The 15527-nt window shown below is 40.6% G+C and overlaps 1 protein-coding gene and 7 non-coding genes across 9 annotated transcripts in view; 1 reads left to right on the forward strand and 7 right to left on the reverse strand.

The window, feature by feature from the left end:
• Window positions 1-15527, forward strand: part of LOC132151859 (uncharacterized) — a 387012-nt gene that overhangs the window by 85182 nt on the left and 286303 nt on the right. The gene's annotated exons all lie outside the window — the stretch shown is intronic.
• On the reverse strand, window positions 4545-4618 carry trnat-ugu (transfer RNA threonine (anticodon UGU)). Its single transcript has one exon. It is a non-coding gene; the product is annotated as a tRNA-Thr (tRNA).
• Window positions 6365-6438, reverse strand: trnat-ugu (transfer RNA threonine (anticodon UGU)). Its single transcript has one exon. It is a non-coding gene; the product is annotated as a tRNA-Thr (tRNA).
• On the reverse strand, window positions 7027-7100 carry trnat-ugu (transfer RNA threonine (anticodon UGU)). The gene has a single exon. It is a non-coding gene; the product is annotated as a tRNA-Thr (tRNA).
• trnat-agu (transfer RNA threonine (anticodon AGU)) lies at window positions 7564-7637 on the reverse strand. The gene has a single exon. It is a non-coding gene; the product is annotated as a tRNA-Thr (tRNA).
• trnat-cgu (transfer RNA threonine (anticodon CGU)) lies at window positions 8684-8757 on the reverse strand. Its single transcript has one exon. It is a non-coding gene; the product is annotated as a tRNA-Thr (tRNA).
• On the reverse strand, window positions 8872-8961 carry trnar-ucu (transfer RNA arginine (anticodon UCU)). The gene is given in 2 exon segments: window positions 8872-8907; window positions 8925-8961. It is a non-coding gene; the product is annotated as a tRNA-Arg (tRNA).
• On the reverse strand, window positions 9540-9614 carry trnat-ugu (transfer RNA threonine (anticodon UGU)). Its single transcript has one exon. It is a non-coding gene; the product is annotated as a tRNA-Thr (tRNA).

The raw sequence follows: 15527 nt of genomic DNA on the forward strand, positions 1-15527 counted from the left end.
ATTTGAAATGATAAGAAATTAATTATTTAAAAAAATCAAAAGATACTTTAAATGTGAAAATCACTGTTAATAAGTGAGTCATTGCGATTGAACCGAATCATTTAAACGGTTGATTCATTCAGGAACGAAACACTGTCACGTTGCTCAGAGACGCAAAACTGTGCTTTGGTGGCTGTGTTTGGAATTATTTTCTGTTGTAGAAATAGAGCTAAAAAAGGCAATATGGTGTCTAAAACGCAAGTCTCTTAATTAACTTGTTTACTGAACTGTTATATATATGTATGTATATATTCATGATGATTTTGGAGGAAAAGCTAGTTCATGCATTCATGACCTCTAGACTGGACTATTGTAATGCACTTCTAGGTGGTTGTCCTGCTTCGTCAATAAACAAGCTACAGGTAGTCCAAAATGCAGCAGCTAGAGTCCTTAAGAGGTCAAGAAAATATGATCATATTACCCCAATTTTACAGTCTCTGCACTGGCTACCTATTAAGTTCCGTATCAGTTACAAATTATCATTACTTACCTATAAGGCCCTAAATGGTTTAGCTCCTGCGTACCTAACTAGCCTTCTACCACGCTACAACCCATCACGCACCCTAAGGTCACAAAACTCTGGACTTTTGGTAGTTTCTAGGATAGCAAAGTCCACTAAAGGAGGTAGAGCTTTTTCACATTTGGCTCCCAAACTCTGGAATAGCCTTCCTGATAATGTTCGGGGTTCAGACACACTCTCTCTGTTTAAATCTAGATTAAAAACGCATCTCTTTCGCCAAGCATTCGAATAATGTATCTCTTAAATTGTGAGTGTAGTTGCATCTGCATTTTTATTCTTTAGCTTGGGTTCAACTAATTTTACTTTGTTGGATCAGCAGCTATGCTAATGATGTCTCTATTTTGTTTCTATGTTTTGGTAACTAGGATTTACACAAGCTCCAGTCTGGATCCAGAACACCTGAGAAGAGATGATGCTGACCCTCAGAGGACCCCAGATGATCCTAACCTTGAATCAACAAACAGAACTAACAATTATTGCTACATGTGTGACTGCATCATATAATTACTATTAATTAATAATATTGATTGTTCATCATCTAGCTGACTACGTCTTGTATTATTATTATTATTTTTTATTTTTTCTAAAATCCTGTCAAACGTGCACAAACTACTAGCTACTACTAAATATTGTAGAAACATAATTTTCTGTAAAGTTGCTTTGTAACGATTTGTATTGTAAAAAGCGCTATACAAATAAACTTGAATTGAATTGAATTGAATTATCCACTCTTTAGGTATTGCATTTTTAATGATTTCATATTTATTTTTTATTACTTGTTCACTGTAATCCTCTTTTGCCTCCTCCATTGCATCTACAATAAATTGTGTTGGTAAAAACCCTTCTTTAAATTCATACAAAACATCTCTCACTCTTGTTATCCCCACTTCCATCCATTTCTTTAAAAAAATTCCTTTGTCTTGTTTTAAAATGTTTTGGTTTAAAAACAGAGGTTGATTTAAAATGTTTTCTCTCCCATGTGGATCATACTCAAGTCTATCTAAAAATTTTCCCCAGGCACTAAACATTTCCCTATAAAACTCTGGTAAGCACTCTGTCATCCAATTCTTTGTTTTCATCCATAAAATCCCATCCCCCATGTTAAAATCCCCACATTTGTTTAAAAAATATTCCATTGTCTTTTTCCATGCAGTTTTGTGACCATCATCTAGATATTTTTTTACTATTTTAATTCTTAAGCTATTTTTTCTCTGTTCAACATCAATTAATCCCATCCATGCTTTCCCTACTTCTCCTATTAATGTACTATATGCAATTCTTGACGGTTTACTATTCCATAAAAAATCTAAAAAACATTTTTTCAACCTTTTTTCCACCCAGACTGGCATAGCAGTCACATATAAAACATACCACAACTTTGACACCATTAACACATTTAAAATTAAAACCTTCCCTTTTAAACTTAATGTCCTCAATTTCCAAAAAATTTAACCTTCTTTCAATACCTCCTACTATTTCTTCCCACATTTTTTCTTTAACATTCCTTTCTTCTTTTCCCATTAGAACACCTAAAATCCTTATTTCTTTTGTTTCTTTAAAATGAAAATACTGTTAAATGAAAATATGTTAAAACAGTCACTCCTCCAAATCTCATATATATAGTTCTTTCTTCATTTATCTTACCTCCTGATCCCCTACAAAACATCTGTACTACTTCCATTACTTTATTAACACTCTCTATATCTTTACCTATTATTGTCGTATCATCTGCATATTGAAATATTTTTTCATTTCCCCCACTTCCTTCAATGTTTATCCCTCTTATGTCTTCATCTATTTTAATAGCTAATCCCAATGGTTCTGCAACTAAAGAATATAAAAGCGCTGATAATGGACATCCTTGTCTTATTGATCTAGTAATTTTAAAACATTCAGTTAAAAAACCATTACACTGTATTCTTTTTATTGCTCCCCTATATAAAATTGTAATCCACTTTATAAAATTTTCCCCAAACCCGTACCTTCTTAAAATTCCAAATAAATATTCATGCCCTACTCTATCAAAAGCCTTTTCGAAATCCAAACTAATAACATATCCTTTTTTGTTTTTTTCTTTCATATATCTTATCCCATCTATTATACTTAAAGTTGTGTCCGCTATATCTTTCCCTTTAACTCCATACACTTGATTTGTTTCAATTATGGTTGGCATTACCTCTTTCAATCTGTTGGCTAAAACTTTTGTTAAAATTTTCAGATCTGTATTCAACATTGTAATTTGTCTATAATTTTTTAAGTCTACTTTATCTCCTTTTCTTTTATATATCAACTTTAATAATCCCATCCCCATTCTCTGATTCATTTCCTCTTTTTTAAAGATCCCTTCATATACTTCTTTTAAAATACTGGTTAAAAATCTTTAAAAACAATATAAAATTCACTCCCCAAACCATCTATACCTGGACTTTTATTTTTGTTTAATTCACTTATTGCTCTTTTTATCTCTTCTTCTCTTATCTCTTCATCACACTCTTTTTTGTCTACGTCTCCTACTGTTATTTTTATTTGCTTAAGTAACTCCAATTTCTCTTCTTCCTTTAACCCCTCAGTACTAAACAGGTTCTCATAATATGCTTTTACTTCTTTTAATATTTCCTCATTTGTTTCCACCACTACACCATTTTTTCCTCTTATTTCTTTAATCATTCCAGCTTTCCCTCTTATTTTTCTAGATCAAAGAAAAACATGTTTACATTTTTCTCCCTCCACAGTATATTTAGCTTTACTTCTTAGTCTTGCTCCTATATATTTTTTCTCTTCCATTTCTTTCAATATTCCCTCCAATTATTTTATATATTGTATATCTTTCCCATTCTCATTTAATTCCTTTTCCAATTTTTCTCTTATTTCTCTCTCCTTCCTCTTACATATCTGTATTAATTTGCAATACTTTATTGTGAATTTTTTAACTAAATATTTAACATTTTCCCACCATATCCTTTTATCTTCACTGTACATTTCATTCTCCTTTTCTTTTTCAATAATTTCTTTAATACTTAAAACATACTCCTCATTCTTCAAAACCTCTACATTTAACATCCATACACCCGGCCCTCTTTTCACTGAACTCCAGTCTACTTGCAAAAAAATTGGTTTATGGTCACTTAAGCTTGATTCTTCATATTTAATGTTACCGATAAATCCTTCAATGTTCCTTGTACACAAATTAAAATCAATCCTTGTCTTACACATAAAATAAAAATATTATTATCTTCCATTAATAATTTCAGTTCTTTTCTTCCTTTATCATTTTTAAAAACCATTCCCTCACCCATTTCTAATTTACTGAAAACGGTATTAAAAACACCCATCATAATAACTTCTTTATGCTTTTTTAAAAAATCTCTTAATACATTAAAATATTCCTTCCGCCCTGCTGTATTGTTGACTTGGGTCAGAGTTCTTCGGCAGCAGCTGAGGGGTGGTTGGCAAATGAAATCGCATGCTGCTCTGACGCTCCTCTGTACCGCCTGATTGCACAAAGCAAAACCACGCAACCCAAGGTGGTGTTTGACTACCAGCAAAGACAGTGCTGGGATTTGAATTCAGTATGTCCTATTTACGACACAAGCTTTAACCAACTAAGCCACGGCGCCAACCTGCACACACTCTCCCAGGGAGCGGCACTTAGAGGATAAAAGCATCCAGATAAGAGGCCAACGGCCAGGCTCTGCACAGCCTAAAATGTTTTTTTTTTTGACAACTGATTCGGGAGGCCAGCTAGCCTCTGGGTTTGTTGGCCAAGTGCCATTAGTTAACCTTTGAATGGCCTCATCTGGGAGTCTAGAAGTCCAGTTTGCTATCTATTGTGCCACAGAGCCTATCAGCAACTGTTGACCTGTTCAAAAGAGCGTCAGCATTATCAGGATGTGGTTTGGAAATGGAATCTCCTGCTGCCTTTGCTATCCCTGTTTGCAGTCCGATCTCAGAAAAGCACATCCTTGAGGCACACAAGGGATGCTAAAGGCACCGCTGGGATTTGAACCTAGGGTCTCCTGTTTACAAGACAGACACTTTAACCAACTAAGCCACAGCGCCAAGCAGAGCACTAGGAGGGTGAGTAACTTGATCAAAACATCCAGCGGTGAGGACAAAGGTCCACGGGCTGGTCAGCTTATGAGATTTTTCACAACTTTCTGTTGCCCAAGGGTATAAGCGTGCAATTTAATGATAAACGAAAGGCCAGAAGTCACCAATCTGTTTTGACTCAAACCCACAAACTTCATATGGCCTCAAACCGCAGACTAATAGTCCAATGCGCTACACTCTGCGCCACATAAAGTAGCTCCTTCCAGGCTTGCAGCAGTCCTAAACCAAGGATCACGTGTTTGCAAGGCAAGCTCTTTGACCAGCTGAGCCATGCTGCATTGCTGAGTTGACTCTGGGCAGCATCTGAGGGGTGGTTCGCAAATTAAATTGCATGCTGCTCTAGCACTCCTCTGAACCCCCTTTTACGGAGAGCAAAACCTCTCAGCCCAAGGTGCCACTTCATCACCAGCAAAGGCACCGCTGGGATTCGAAGCCAGGATCTCCTGTTTACTAGACAGGCGATTTAACCAACTAAGCCACGTCACCAACTTGCTTGTACCTAGTAAGAAAGTGAGACTTAGAGTTTTATAACTCTGGAGGGGATGCCAGAGAGCATATGTGTTTGTTGGCCAAGCGCCATTAACAGAATGCCAAAAGTAACGACTCTGGTGGGACTAAAACCCACAACCTTTGAATGGCCTCATCTAGCAGTCTAGAAGTTCAATGCCCTATCCATTGCGCCACAGAGACATGTCTGTTTCCCACCTCAATAGCAGCAAAACCAATTAACAATACAATATGAACACAATAAGTATATGCATTCATTTTTTGATGTAAGTACATAGTAGTTAAGGCCACATAATATAAAGTGGGACCGAATTCAGTATGTCCTATTTACGACACAAGCTTAAACCAACAAAGCCACGGCGCCAACCTGCACACACTCTCTCAGGGAGGGACACTTAGAGGATAAAAGCATCCAGATAAGAGGCCAACGGCCAGGCTCTGCACAGCCTAAAATAGTTTTTTTGACAACTGATTCGGGGCGGCCAGCTAGCCTCTGGGTTTGTTGGCCAAGTGCCATTAGTTAACCTTTGAATGGCCTCATCTGGCAGTCTAGAAGTCCAGTTTGCTATCTATTGTGCCACAGAGCCTATCAGCAACTGTTGACCTGTTCAGAAGAGCGTCAGCATTATCAGGATGTTGTTTGGAAACGGAATCGCCTGCTGCCTTTGCTATCCCTGTTTGCAGTCCGATCTCAGAAAAGCACATGCTTGAGGCACACAAGGGATGCTAAAGGCACCGCTGGGATTTGAACCCAAGATCTCCTGTTTACGAGAAAGACGCTTTAACCAACTAAGCCATGGCACCAACTTGCATGTACCCAGTAAGAAAGTGAGACTTAAAGTTTTATAACTCTGGAGGGGTGGCCAGAGAGCATATGTGTTTGTTGGCCAAGCGCCATTAACAGAATGCCAAAAGCAACGACTCTGTAGGGACTCGAACCCACAACCTTTGAATGGCCTCATCTGGCAGTTTAGAAGTCCAATGCGCTATCCTTTGCGCCACAGAGCCATTTGTGGAGCTTTTTTTTCCTGGCTTGTGCCAGTCCGTTGAATTGAGTTCATGCATTTAGGGAGCGGGAAAGACAAGATATGTGGGTCTCTCTGCAATTGCTATGTGGTTGGAAAAGTGGAGGATCTGTAAGGGCTTCCTTTCCAAGAAAGAACCCACAGAGCAGAGCCACCTGTTAAAAGGCACCGCTGGGAATTGAACCCAGGATCTCCTGTTTACAAGACAAGCACTTTGACCAGCTAAGCCACGGCGCCCTGCTGCATTGTTGACTTGGGTCAGAATTCTTCGGCAGCAGCTGAGGGGTGGTTGGCAAATGAAATCTCATGCTGCTCTGACGCTCCTCTGTACCGCCTGATTGCACAAAGCAAAATCACGCAACCCAAGGTGGTGTTTGACTACCAGCAAAGACAGTGCTGGGATTTGAATTTACTATGTCCTATTTACGACACAAGCTTTAACCAACTAAGCCACGGCGCCAACCTGCACACACTCTCCCAGGGAGCGGCACTTAGAGGATAAAAGCATCCAGATAAGAAGCCAACGGCCAGGCTCTGCACAGCCTAAAATGTTTTTTTTGACAACTGATTCGGGAGGCCAGCTAGCCTCTGGGTTTGTTGGCCAAGTGCCATTAGTTAACCTTTGAATGGCCTCATCTGGGAGTCTAGAAGTCCAGTTTGCTATCTATTGTGCCACAGAGCCTATCAGCAACTGTTGACCTGTTCAAAAGAGCGTCAGCATTATCAGGATGTGGTTTGGAAATGGAATCTCCTGCTGCCTTTGCTATCCCTGTTTGCAGTCCGATCTCAGAAAAGCACATGCTTGAGGCACGCAAGGGATGCTAAAGGCACCGCTGGGATTTGAACCTAGGGTCTCCTGTTTACAAGACAGACACTTTAACCAACTAAGCCACAGCGCCAAGCAGAGCACTAGGAGGGTGAGTAACTTTATCAAAACATCCAGCGGTGAGGACAAAGGTCCACGGGCTGGTCAGCTTATGAGATTTTTCACAACTTTCTGTTGCCCGAGGGTATAAGCGTGCAATTTAATGATAAACGAAAGGCCAGAAGTCACCAATCTGTTTTGACTCAAACCCACAAACTTCATATGGCCTCAAACCGCAGACTAATAGTCCAATGCGCTACACTCTGCGCCACATAAAGTAGCTCCTTCCAGGCTTGCAGCAGTCCTAAACCAAGGATAACGTGTTTGCAAGGCAAGCTCTTTGACCAGCTGAGCCATGCTGCATTGCTGAGATGACTCTGGGCAGCATCTGAGGGGTGGTTCGCAAATTAAATTGCATGCTGCTCTAGCACTCCTCTGCACCCCCTTTTAAGGAGAGCAAAACCTCTCAGCCCAAGGCGGCACTTCATCACCAGCAAAGGCACCGCTGTGATTCGAAGCCAGGATATCCTGTTTACTAGACAGGCGCTTTAACCAACTAAGCCACGGCACCAACTTGCATGTACTTGGTAAGAAAGTGAGACTTAGAGTTTTATAACTCTGGAGGGGATGCCAGAGAGCATATGTGTTTGTTGGCCAAGCGCCATTAACAGAATTCCAAAAGTAACGACTCTGGTGGGACTCAAACCCACAACCTTTGAATGGCCTCATCTAGCAGTCTAGAAGTTCAATGCCCTATCCATTGCGCCACAGAGACATGTGTGGAACTATTTTTTCCTGGCTTGTGCCAGTCTGTTGAATTGAGTTCAGGCATTTGGGGAGCGGGAAGGACAAGATATTTGGGTCTCTCTGCAATTGGTATAAGGTTGGAAAAGTGGAGGATCTGTAAGGGCTTCGTTTCCAAGAAAGAACCGACAGAGCAGAGCCACCTTTTAAAAGGCACCGCTGGGAATCAAAGCCAGGATCTCCTGTTTACAAGACAAGCACGTTGAGCAGCTAAGCCACGGCGCCCTGCTGCATTGTTGACTTGGGTCAGAATTCTTCGGCAGCAGCTGAGGGGTGGTTGGCAAATGAAATCGCATGCTGCTCTGACGCTCCTCTGTATGGCCTGATTGCGCAAAGCAAAACCACGCAACCCAAGGTGGTGTTTGACTACCAGCAAAGACAGTGCTGGGATTTGAATTCAGCATGTCCTATTTACGACACAAGCTTTAACCAACTAAGCCACAGCGCCAACCTGCACACACTCTACCAGGGAGCGGCACTTAGAGGATAAAAGCATCCAGATAAGAGGCCAACGGCCAGGCTCTGCACAGCCTAAAATGTTTTTTTTGACAACTGATTCGGGAGGCCAGCTAGCCTCTGGGTTTGTTGGCCAAGTGCCATTAGTTAACCTTTGAACGGCCTCATCTGGCAGTCTAGAAGTCCAGTTTGCTATCTATTGTGCCACAGAGCCAATTAGCAGCTGTTGACCTGTTCAAAAGAGCGTCAGCATTATCAGGATGTGGTTTGGAAATGGAATCGCCTGCTGCCTTTGCTATCCCTGTTTGCAGTCCGATCTCAGAAAAGCACATGCTTGAGGCACACAAGGGATGCTAAAGGCACCACTGGGATTTGAACCCAGGATCTCCTGTTTACGAGACAGAAGCTTTAACAAACTAAGCCACGGCACCAACTTGCATGTATCTAGTAAGAAAGTGAGACTTAGAGTTTTATAAGTCTGGAGGGGTGGCCAGAGAGCATAAGTGTTAGTTGGCCAAGCACCATTAACAGAATGCCAAAGGTAACGACTCTGGTGGGACTCAAACCCACAACCTTTAAATGGCCTCATCTGGCAGTCTAGAAGTCCAATGCGCTATCCATTGCGCCACAGAGCCGTGTGTGGAGCTGTCTTTTCCTGGCTTGACCAGCTAAGCCACGGCGCCCTGCTGCATTGCTGACTTGGGTCAGAATTCTTCGGCAGCATCTGAGGGCTGGTTCGCAAATTAAATTGCATGCTGCTCTAGCGCTCCTCTTCACAGAGAGCAAAATCTCACAGCCCAAGCCAGCACTTGAACACCAGCAAAGTCAGCGCTGGGATTCGAACCCAGGATCTCTTGTTTACTAGACAGGCGCTTTAACCAACTAAGCCACAGAACCAATTTGCATGTCCCTGGTAAGAAAGTGAGACTTAGACCTTTATAACTCTGGAGGGGTTGGCCAAGCGCCATTAACAGAATGCCAAAAGTAACGACTCTGGTGGGACTCGAACCCACAACCATTGCGCCACAGAGCCATGTGTGGAACTTTCTTTTCCTGGCTTGTGCCAGTCCGTTGAATTGAGTTCAGGCATTTGGGGAGCGGGAAGGACAAGATATGTGGGTCTCTTTGCAATTGGTATGTGGTTAGAAAAGTGGAGGATCTGTAAGGGCTTCCTTTCCAAGAAAAAGCCCACAGAGCAGAGCCACCTCTTAAAAGGCACCGCTGGGAATTGAACCCAGGATCTCCTGTTTACAAGGCAAGCGCTTTTACCAGCTAAGCCACGGTGACCTGCTGCATTGCTGACTTGGGTCAGAATTCTGCGGCAGCAGCTGGGGGTGGTTGGCAAATAAAATCGCATGCTGCTCTGATGCTTCTCTGTACCGCCTGATTCGCAAAGCAAAACCACACAGCCCAAGGTGGTGTTTGATTACCAGTAAAGACAGTGCTGGGATTTGAATTCAGGGACCCACTATATATTAAGTGGCCTTAACTACTATGTACTTAAATTTTGATTATTAATTTGGTACAAATCACTTATTGTGTACATGCATGTTTTTACATTGTACTTATATTTGAAAAATATCTGCACGTAATTACATCTGTAATTAATTTCTGTAATTACATGTATAATTACATGGTTGACCCATCCCTCACACCTTAACACACCCTTATACTTACTCATACCACCAAATCTGTCCCTAACCTTACCTGTTTCCCACCTCAATAGCAGCAAAACCAATTAACAATACAATATGAACACAATAAGTACATGTTTTCATTTTTTGATGTAAGTACATAGTAGTTAATGCCACTTAATATAAAGTGGGACCGAATTCAGTATGTCCTATTTACAACAGAAGCTTTAACCAACTAAGCCACGGCACCAACCTGCACACACTCTCCCAGGGAGCGGCACTTAGAGGATAAAAGCATCAAGATAAGAGGCCAACGGCCAGGCTCTGCACAGCCTAAAATGGTTTTTTTGACAACTGATTCGGGAGGCCAGCTAGCCTCTGGGTTTGTTGGCCAAGTGCCATTAGTTAACCTTTGAATGGCCTCATCTGGCAGTCTAGAAGTCCAGTTTGCTATCTATTATGCCACAGAGCCTGTCAGCAACTGTTGAACTGTTCAAAAGAGCGTCAGCATTATCAGGATCTGGTTTGGAAATGGAATCGCCTGCTGCCTTTGCTATTCCTGTTTGCATTCCGATCTCAGAAAAGCACATGCTTGAGGCACACAAGAGATGCTAAAGGCACCGCGGGGATTTGAACACAGGATCTCCTGTATTAGATTTTTCACAACTTTCTGTTGCCCGAGGGCATAATCGTGCAATTCAATGATAAACGAAAGGCCAGAAGTCACAAATCTGTTTTGACTCAAACCCACAAACTTTATATGGCCTCACACCGCAGACTAATAGTATTTGAACTGTCAATAGCAAATACTTAAATTTATAAGAACATATTCTTACAGTAGCTGATTCAGAATAAACACCAGATTGTCATAGCAAAGTCGGGATTGATCCATTTTTTTTTTAAATCGCCTTTGCACAGCCAGACTTGTAGGCTACTCTCCTAGGTACACAAAACTGTTGTTCATAATATGCATCACACAAATTATTTTGAATATCTAGATTGTGCTGTTCTGTTGTAAATAAATCTTAACCAATGATTCATCATTGCATAGATTTCCCGGAAGGCCAAATAGAGTGCTTTTGCTTTCACACAAAAACACACAGCATCTCCTTGACATGACTTCTTCCTGAAACCACACCTTTTTTCTTTGCATGAACATTTGGGGGTCATTACGCAAATATTTCCACATCTTGACTTAGACATGTGGGGGTGTGTTTGAATGAGGCGTTTTAGCCCAGTCTAGATCAGCTTTCTCTTTTAGATAGAATAAATCTTTTTGTGGGAGACTTTGAGCTTTGTAACTCTGCAGATCAATAGCTACATCATACATCATATGACGCCTTTAAAGGGATTTTTATGCTGCAACAATCAGGGTAAACAGAACTGGCAACACTTCCCATGATATCTAACACACTTTTAATTTTTAAGAAAAATTATATCAATGCTTATATAAGTCACTTACATACTGTCTCCCCCTTATCCCTAGGTTACAGTAATCAGCTGATCCAGTCTGTATCCAGACCAGATGGTGGACCTGCACCCAAGAACGACCACAACAGAACCCTGGATGTCAGTGGAGACCATGTCAACTAGATGACAGATCCCCTGTGAAGATCTCATTGATGGCCCCAGCACAGATACGAAGCAAATATCCTTCACGAGAACCGTACAAGCCCTCGGCACAGACCCTTTTTACCAGCTTCACCTGCTGGCATCATGTTCCTTTAAGCAGAAGAAGTTAAATTAAATATTCTGGATGATATCAATCCAAAATCTGTTTTGTGATGCAGCCTGGAATCATCACACCATGTTCAATTGTTTGGCCGGAAAAGAAGGGGTTTCCTGACTGAGCCTGGTTTTGATATGGTTTGGGTTCTTTGCTACTGTTGCCTTTTGTCTTGCTTAGTTAAAGACACCTAATATTCAGCAATATTATTGACTTGACTGCAGTGACACCACTGGATAAGAACTGAACTGACCTGAATTATGACATCCCTCTTTGCTACATAACAATGTAAAGAAATAAATAGTGTTCCTGTAGCTCAATTGGTAGAGCATTGCGAAGGTTGGAGGTTCGATTCCCCGGGAACACATGTTAGGTAAAAATTGATAGCCTGAATGCACTGTAAGTCTCTTTGGATAAAAGCGTCTGCTAAATGCATAAATTTAATTTAATAATGTTGTTGTTGTTTTAAATAATATACTGTAAATATAATTTACTTATTTTATGTTTTAAAAAGTGTGTTAATGTTTATATTGTAGTGCATTTGTTCATTGTTAACACATATTAATAGTATTTGGTAATTTTATAATTAAAGCCTTTTATTTATTTTTTTCAAATGGTTGTATTTGTGTTTTACTGCTGAATTAGATTTAGCAGTTTCTGGGCCACATTTGGCCCGGGGACCAAGAAAGTCTCAGCCAGATCTGGCTTAAAGTGTCTGGGCCAGACTTGGGCCACATAAAATAATATGTCACTCTACAGTATTTGGGCCAGATCTGGGCCAAGTCAATAAATAAGAGTAATTTTACAGGCTGTGGGCCGCAATCTGGGCCAGAGGAAATTGTTTGTGTTTGTTTTCAGTATTGTTTCCAGCCAGAATTGGGCCAGAACCTAGGCAAGTTTGAGGGCCATAAAAATTTACTATCTAGGAATGGACGGCAAATGTAGTCTGTGTTGCCTTTAGCAGCTTCTATAGTATAAAAATAACTGAAAGCTCACCTTTTGATGTGTCCTTTTTCAGGCAGTGTTTGAAAAATGTTGTTTTGATTAATAATAATAAATAAATCTCTTTGGGGAAGCACAGCAGTTCTATGAGGAAAAAAACGACAGGGACTGGATTTTCCTGCCATTTTGCTTTAATTGTTTGGGATTTAACGAAATCTGATTTTCACAGAGCTCAGACTCTGGATTTTAAGAATGAATACGCTCTGCGATCAGTACCGGACAAAATCCGCTGCTGTCGGTGAACATCAGTCACAGCGAGAGGAACCAGCTGATTAGAGACATCCCAAACCTGACCTAGATTAAGGTGACATGGAAAACATGCAGTGTTTGCGGGCCTCCACGAACGTGGTTGGAGACCACTACTTTACATCATACACAAGCTAAATCACCAAAAGAATAATTGTTGTATTTGTAATGAATTTTTCCATCATAAAAATTTAATAAACTTCCTGATCATTTGACCTGATGAGGTCACAACTGGTCTTATTTGTGTACATACATTTCCTTACATCATACATGAGTCGGATCACCTAAAGAATAATTGTGATATTTGTAATTCATTTTTCCATCATACAAATCTATAAAATTTTGAAAAAGGAGACATTTTTATTGTTTTTTAATAAACAAATGTTTTATTGTCGGTTGCAAGACGAAATTCACAGTGCTGACTCTCTCCACATGGACGCGCCTTTAAAGAGAAATGCACCCTTCACAGATAAATACATAATGCTTTCGTTTTGAACTGATTTGTTTAAAAGAAGCTTTCTGTAGACATGTTTCTCATGTATGTGAGACACCCCAATTTTCAGTTATTTCATTATCAGGAAAAAAATCACGTGACCGAGAGGGCGACTGCCTGCCATGCATGCGCATTATTAATTTTCTCACAAACACTTGAAAATGAATAAGAAGTCACATTTTGCATATGCATTACAAAGTAAAAATGTTTTTTTAATTTTTTTACATGCAATTATTCAAAATAAAACCAAACAGGAACATTTGTAATGAAGACAAAATATGTAGACAAATAAGAATAAAATCTGCGTGTGCCGAGCAAATCTAGCAATGATTTTTTACGGTATATTATACACACCTGCATTTAAATGCGGCTGCAATTTCTTTTTAATAATATAACACATAATTCATATTATATAAATAATACTGCACACTATTTAAATTCGTCAATTCTTAAATATGGTGTAGAGAATATATAAGCACAGGCTCATAAGCTTGACATTTATCCTGTTTGAATTCATTCTAAGAAATGCACATATCTTCATAAGGACTAAACTTTCATCTGTGAATATTAAATATTTTAACTAGCCTACAGTGTTTTTCTTTCATAGTCCCCGACTGCAGCCGTCAAATGTGGCACAATGGTGAGGCAAATCTGACGTCTGTACGTATCCAGACCAGATGGTGGATCAGCACCTAGAAAGGACCTCTACATCCCTGAAAGATAGCGGAGACCAGGACAACTACAGCCCCAGATACAGATCCCTGTAAAGACCTTGTCTCAGAGGAGCACCAGGACAAGACCGCAAGAAACAGATGATTCTTCTGCACAATCTGACTTTGCTGCAGCCTGTAATTGAACTACTGGTTTCGTCTGGTCAGAGGAGAACTGGCCCCCCAACTGAGCCTGGTTTCTCCCAAGGTTTTTTTCTCCATTCTGTCACCGATGGAGTTTCGGTTCCTTGCCGCTGTCGCCTCTGGCTTGCTTAGTTGGGGTCACTTCATCTACAGTGATATCGTTGACTTGATTGCAAATAAATGCACAGACACTATTTAACTGAACAGAGATGACATAACTGAATTCAATGATGAACTGCCTTTAACTATCATTATGCATTATTGACACTGTTTTCCTAATGAATGTTGTTCAGTTGCTTTGACGCAATGTATTTTGTTTAAAGCACTATATAAATAAAGGTGACTTTGACTTTTCTGATTTTTAGGTAGAGGTGCGTAGTATCAAAATGAAAATTACGTGCACAGATAAAGAGGTGCCGTGTGGGTGAAAAGCGGACACAGCCTTGAGTAGGACAGACAAATAATCAATGGTACAGCATGAGTGGCGAAGGAGGTGGAACAAGTCTAGATATTGGTGGGAAAGTTGGAAGAAAAGAAAAGAGGTTCTGCATAAGATAGAGAGACGAGTGCTTCACGTGACAAACGCAGGCTGGATCTGAGCTCAAGGAAATTGAGGACACCAGTGTTGTCTTTGGGGAGAGGGGAGTTACTCGCTCCCCCAGGCAGTTAAGTGCTGTTTTCCTATATCTCTGGATTTAAGAGTGTGTCTGTGAAGAATTGATTCATTGTCGTTATAGCAAACAGGAATGAACTGATGAATGTGGCTTTTGGATCAGAGCTCAAGGAAATCTAGGACACCAGTGTTGTCTTTGGGGAGGGTCAAGTTACTCGCTCCCCAGGCCAGTCAAGTGATGTTTACCTATTTCTTTTGTGATTGAGGTGTGTCCATGAAAAATTGATTACGTTGTTGCAGTGAACAGGAATGTATTGGTGAATGCAGCTGTTGGATCCAAGCACGACGAAATTGAGGATGCCAGTGTTGTCTACAGGGAAGGGGCAAGTTGCTCCCGCGGCCATTTAAGTATCGTTTTCTATCGCTCTCTCTGATCCCTCGAGGTGTTAGCGAGAATTTATGTTGTCGGTGTACTGGGAGAACAAGCCGCTGGACTGTAGCCTCAATGTGGATGAGTGATCGCTCCTGGAGGAATCTCCATATTGAGCTCAAATCAATTTAAATTGGGGGGGGGGCACATTCGACAACAAAATTCTCTATGGGATTTTTAAGTATGTCAGCTACTGTGGGCCA

Source organism: Carassius carassius, chromosome 1 (assembly GCF_963082965.1).
Source record: "Carassius carassius chromosome 1, fCarCar2.1, whole genome shotgun sequence".
NCBI classification, from domain to species: domain Eukaryota; kingdom Metazoa; phylum Chordata; class Actinopteri; order Cypriniformes; family Cyprinidae; genus Carassius; species Carassius carassius.